General features: G+C 40.5%; 1 long non-coding RNA gene across 1 annotated transcript; it reads right to left on the reverse strand.

Moving 5' to 3' along the window:
- Window positions 1–1,271: 1,271 nt before the first annotated feature.
- Window positions 1,272–6,103, reverse strand: LOC123732659 (uncharacterized). The gene is made up of 3 exons (XR_006763334.1): window positions 5,642–6,103; window positions 4,964–5,358; window positions 1,272–1,383 (listed from the first exon to the last, which is right to left on the reverse strand). It is a non-coding gene; the product is annotated as an uncharacterized lncRNA (long non-coding RNA).
- Between the last annotated feature and the right edge of the window lie 382 nt (window positions 6,104–6,485).

A 6,485-nucleotide genomic window follows, 5' to 3' on the forward strand; every position in this document is an offset into this window, starting at 1 on the left:
TATCTATTCATAAATACATTAATGTATCATTATTAGAAATGACAAATTATCAAAGTATTGCTTGTAGATAGAAACATGTATAGTACAAATATTTGAGTAGACTGACCAGACCAGTTTAAATGCAGTATCAGTCAAAAGACAGACAGTGAGGTGTCAGATTTAGATTGTATTGAGTATACAGTCCACACCATATCTATTTTGACAGTGAAGATAACATTTTAAATGTGGCTCTAAACTCCAACATTTTGGATTTCAGATCAAATGTTTCATATGAGGTGACAGTATATAATGTCACCATTTTATTTGAGGATATTTTCATACATATCTGTTTCACCATTTAGAAAAATAATAGCACTTTATTTATCCAGAGCCCCTATTTGAAGAAGTCATAAGTATTCAGACCAATTCAGTATTAAAATAGTCAAAAGTAGAGTACTTTTGTTGTACACTCATTGGTTGCATTTGCTGTTTGTTTTGGGTTATGTTTTGCCCAATAGTAACTGAATATTGGATGAATACTGGAGTAATTTTATGTCTAAGTGAGTAGATAACATGTTTCTAAACACTACAAAATTAATTCTGATGATAACATGATTATACAAATCATGAATGAATCATGAATAATAATGAGAGAAAGTTACAGAGGCTACAACAAAACATGCTAACCTCTCACCATTACCAATAACAGAGGATACAACAAAACATGCTAACCTCTCACACATTACCAATAACAGAGGATACAACAAAACATGCTAACCTCTCACCATTACCAATAACAGAGGATACAACAAAACATGCTAACCTCTCACCATTACCAATAACAGAGGCTACAACAAAACATGCTAACCTCTCACCATTACCAATAACAGAGGCTACAACAGAACATGCTAATCTTTCACCATTACCAATAACAGAGGCTACAACAGAACATGCTAACCTCTCACCATTACCAATAACAGAGGCAACAACAAAACATGCTAACCTTACACCATTACCAATAACAGAGGCTACAACAAAACATGCTAACCTCTCACCATTACCAATAACAGAGACTACAACAAAATATGCTAACCTCTCACCATTACCAATAACAGAGGCTACAACAAAACATGCTAACCTCTCACCATTACCAATAACAGTCTCATCAAAACATGCTAACCTCTCACCATTACCAATAACAGAGGCTACAACAAAACTTGTTAACCTCTCACCATTACCAATAACAGAGGATACAACAAAACATGCTAACCTCTCACCATTACCAATAACGAGGATACAACAAAACATGCTAACCTCTCACCATTACCAATAACAGAGGATACAACAAAACATGCTAACCTCTCACCATTACCAATAACAGAGGATACAACAAAACATGCTAACCTCTCACCATTACCAATAACAGAGGCTACAACAAAACATGCTAACCTCTCACCATTACCAATAACAGAGGAAGTTAGCATTTTATCTGATCTTTGTTCCTCTATAACTTTGTTATTCGGGCCTCTCGAGATGGCGCAGTGGTCTAAGGCATCACAGTGCAGCTGTGCCACTACAGATTCTGGGTTTGAGTCCAGAATCTGTCGCGGGAGGCCGCATGACCGGGAGACCCATGGGGCGGCGCACAATTGGCCCAGCATTGTCCTGGATAAGGGGCCAGCAGGGATGTCCCTGTCCCATTGTGCTCTAGAGGTTTCTGTGGCGGGCGGGTGCAGTCCATGCTGACCACGGTTTTGCCAGGTGAATGAGGTTTTCCTCCGACACATTGGTGCAGCTGGCTTCTGGGTTAAGTGGGCATTGCATCAAGAGTAGCAGTGTGGCTTGGCTGGGTTGTATTTTGAGGACATACGGCTCTTGACCTTTGCCTCTCTCGAGTCCGTACAGGAGTTTCAGCGATGAGACAAGTTTTGGATACCATAAAAGGGGTAAAAAAATGTTTAAGAACCAATAACAGAAGGTTTTTTTTCTGATCCTTGTGCCTCTATAACTTTCTCATTCATCATTTCATGATTATTCATAATCATGGTAGCATCCACATGAATGTAGAAGTGTTCAGAAACATCTTCTATTCTTACTGACAATACAAGTGAAGTGACTCCCAAAATGACAGGACATTATTCACCATTCAGTTTCTATTGGGAAAAACATCATCCAAAACACAACCAAGACAAACTGCAAATGCATTCAACAAGTTAGTAGAATCACAAGCTTGATGTAATCACTGCAGGCATGGAACATAGGACAAAATACTAAACTTATGACTACTTTAATACAATATAAGTGAATTTGTCCAAATAATTAAGACTTCTTCAAATGGGAGAACTACATACATGATTTGCTTTCATTTCTTATCAGTAACACAGCTATGTATGAAAATACCCTCAAATAAAAGGTGACATTCTGCACTGTTGCCTGATATGAAACATTCTATCTCAAATCCAAAATGCTGGTGCATAGCACCACATTTAAAACTGTAAGCTTCACTGTCCAAACACATATGGTGTGGACTATGTGTGTCTGGTAAACACATGTGGATCTGGTGAACAGTTATCACTTGTTGACCAACTACAACAATTCTGACCTCAGAGTCTCCAGTCTGCAGTGGGGATTCTCCAGTCCAGCAGAGAGCAGCTCCACTCCTGAATCCTTCAGGTCATTGTTACTCAGATCCAGCTCTCTCAGGTGTGAGGGGTTTGAACTGAGAACTAGACCAGAGAAGCACAGCCTTCCTCTGTGACTAGACAACCTGACAGCCTGCAAAGAGTAAAATCATATTAAAATCACACTGCTATTCTTTGGTTGTGAAAATAGTGGCGAGTATATTTTTCAACATATTCAGATATATCAGTGTCCTGAAATCTACCATATCTATTCATAAATTAACTTATTATTATTATAAATTATCATAATATTACTTGATAGACTGACCAGACCAGTTTAAAAGCAGTATCAGTCAAAGACAGACAGTGAGGTATCAGATTTAGTATTTGGTCCCATATTTTTGAACACAACTACTACATCAAGCCTGTGACTGCCATGATTGAGAAAGATCATGAATAATAATGAGTGAGAAATGTTACAGAGGCTACAACAAGACTGTAAAATCTCCTTCCAGACTCACTATAAGCATCTCCAATCCAAAGTTAAATCTAGAATTGGCTTCCTGTTTCGCAACATAGCATCCTTCACTCTGCTGCCAATCATACCCTCGTAAAACTGACCATCCTACCGATCCTCGACTTCGGCGATGTCATTTACAAAATAGCTTCCAATAACGTACTCAATAAACTGGATGCAATCTATCACAGTGCCATCCATTTTGTCACCAAAGCCCCAATACAGTGTGGGGGGAAAAAGTATTTTCCCCTGCTGATTTTGTACTTTGCACACTGACAAAGAAATAATCAGTCTATAATTTTAATGGTAGGTTTTATTTGAACAGTGAGAGAAACAATAACAAAAAAATCCTGAAAAACACATGTCAAAAATGTTATAAATTGATTTGCATTTTAATGAGGGATAAGTATTTGACCCCTCTCAATCAGAAAGATTTCTGGCTCCCAGTTATCTTTTATACAGGTAACGAGCTGAGATTAGGAGGACACTCTTAAAGGAGTGCTCCTAACTGCAACTTGTTACCTGTAAAAAAAGGACACCTGTCCACGAAGCAATCAATCAATCAGATTCCAAACTCTCCACCATGGCCAAGACCAGAGCTCTCCAAGGATGTCAGGGACAAGGTTGTAGACCTACACAAGGCTGGAATGGGCTAAGCCATGCTAAGCAGCTTGGTGAGAAGGTGACAACAGTTGGTGCGATTATTCGCAATGGAAGAAACACAAAAAGAACTGTCAATCTCCCCTCGGCCTGGGGCTCCATGCAAGATCTCACCTCATGGGTTGCAATGATCATGAGAACGGTGAGAGGAATCAGCCCAGAACTACACGGGAGGATCTTGTCAATTATCTCAAGGCAGCTGGGACGATAGTCACTAAGAAAACAATTGGCCCAACACACTACGCCGTGAAGGACTGAAATCTGCAGCGCCCGCAAGGATCCCCTGCTCAAGAAAGCACATATACATGCCCGTCTGAAGTTTGCCAATGAACATCTGAATGATTAAGAGGACAACTGGGTGAAAGTGTTGTGGTCAGATGAGACCAAAATGGAGCTCTTTGGCTCAACTCAACTCGCCGTAGTTTGGAGGGAGGAAAGCTGCCTATGACCCCAGGGGCACCATCCCCACTGTCAAACATGGAGGTGGGAAACATTATGCTTTATGCTTTGGGTGTGTTTTACTGCTGAGGGGGACAGGACAACTTCACCGCATCAAAGGGACGATGACACGGGGCCATGTATCGTCAAATCCTGATGAGAACCTCCTTCCCTCAGCCAGGGCATTTTGAATGGGTCGTGGATGGGTATTCCAGCATGACAATGACCCAAAACACACGGCCAAAGGCAACAAAGGAGTGGCTCAAGAAGAAGAACATTAAGGTCCTGGGTGGCCTAGCCAGTCTCCAGATCTTAATCCCATAGAAAATCTGTGCGAGGGAGCTGAAGGTTCAGAGTTTGCCAAACATCAGCCTCGAAAACTTAATGACTTGGAGAAGATCTGCAAGAGGAGGGGACAAAATCCCTCCTGAGAGTGTGTGCAAACCTGGTGGTCACCACAAGAAAGTCTGACCTCTGTGATTGCCAACAAGGGTTTTGCCAACAAGTACTAAGTCATGTTTTGCAGAGGGTCAAATACTTATTTCCATCATTAAATGCAAATCATTTTATAACATTTTTTTGACATGCGTTTTTTCTGGATTTCTTTGTTGTTATTCTGTCTCACTGTTCAAATAAACCTACCATTAAAATTATGACTGTGTTTTTTTTTTTTATCATTTCTTATCAGTGGGCAAACATATCAAAATCAAAGCAGGATCAAATACTTTTTCCCTCCCACTGTACTAACCTCTCACCATTAACCTCAAATAAAAGATGACATTCTGTATATTCACCTAATGTGAAACATTCTATCTCAAATCTAAAATGCTGGAGCATAGCACCAAATGAAAAACTGTAAGCTTCACTGTCCAAACACATATGGTGTGGACTATGTGTGTCTGGTAAACACATGTGGATCTGGTGAACAGTTATCACTTGTTGACCAACTACAGGAATACTGACTTCAGAGTCTCCAGTTTCTCCAGCAGTGGGGGATTCTCCAGTCCAGCAGAGAGCAGCTTCACTCCTGAATCCTTCAGGTCATTGTTACTCAGGTCGAGCTCTCTTAGGTGTGAGAGGTTTGACCTCAGAGCTGAGACCAGAGAATCACAGCCTTCCTCTGTGACTCCACAGCCTGACAGCCTGACAAAGAGATCATCATGACTTCACAAACACATTGTTAAATTAACACCGGTAGCGTAGAAGGACAAAGGAAAATGCATTTGGTTATTCTCTCAAACAACATATAGATTCATCTTCTGTCTCCTAGAATTGTGTGGTCATTCTGTTATACTAATGTGAAAATCAATGCATTTATTCAATATGTTTTTCAACATAATATTTTAACAACTATAATAAATATTTTTCTCTAAACTGAATATTTCGTCCTAAAGATAAGTTCTTAAACGTCATTTGATGTACTCACAGAGCAGCTCTGGAGGCTTTGACCACTGGCAGCAGCCTCAGAAGACCTTCCTCTTATCTGGAGTATTTCTTCAGGTCAAACACATCCAGTTCCTTTTCTGAAGTCAGCAACACAAAGACCAGAGCTGACCACTGTGCAGGTGACAAGTTGTCTTCTGAAAGACTTCCTGATCTCAGGTAGCTTTGGATCTCCTCCACTAGAGAATGGTCATTCAGTTCATTCAGACAGTGGAACAGATTGATGCACCTCTCTGGAGAGGGATTCTCCCTGATCTTCTCCTTGATGTACTTGACTGTATCTTCATGGCTCTGTGAGCTGCTTCTTGTCTTTGTCAGTAGTCCTCGTAAGTGCTTCTGATTGGACTCCAGTGAGAGGCCCAGAAGGAAGCGGAGGAATAAGTCCAGGTTTCCTGTCTCACTTTGTAAGGCTTTATCGAAAGCACTCTTGTAGACATGTAACTTCAGGCTTGTCTTTATGTTTGGCAGTTTGGCCATTAGATTCTCATTGTTGTTGATGAATGAGAGGAACACATAGACAGCAGCCAGAAACTCCTGAATGCTCAGATGAACGAAGCAGTACACCTTGTTCTGGTACAGACCACATTCCTCTTTAAAGAGCTGTGTGCACAATCCTGAGTACACTAAGGCTTCAATGACATCAGTGCCAGCCCTCTTTCAGGTCTTCTTCATAGAATATCAGATTGCCCTTCAAAAGCTGTTGAAAAGCCAGTTTTCCCAGTGACAGAATGCTCTCGTTATTCAAGTGTGGACCTGTCTCTTCTTTCACAAGATACTTTTCATTCTTCTGTTTGGTATGAAACACCACAAGGTGTGTGTACATCTCA

The sequence above is a fragment of the Salmo salar genome, unplaced genomic scaffold, assembly GCF_905237065.1.
Source record: "Salmo salar unplaced genomic scaffold, Ssal_v3.1, whole genome shotgun sequence".
In the NCBI taxonomy this organism is placed as follows: Eukaryota; Metazoa; Chordata; class Actinopteri; order Salmoniformes; family Salmonidae; genus Salmo; species Salmo salar.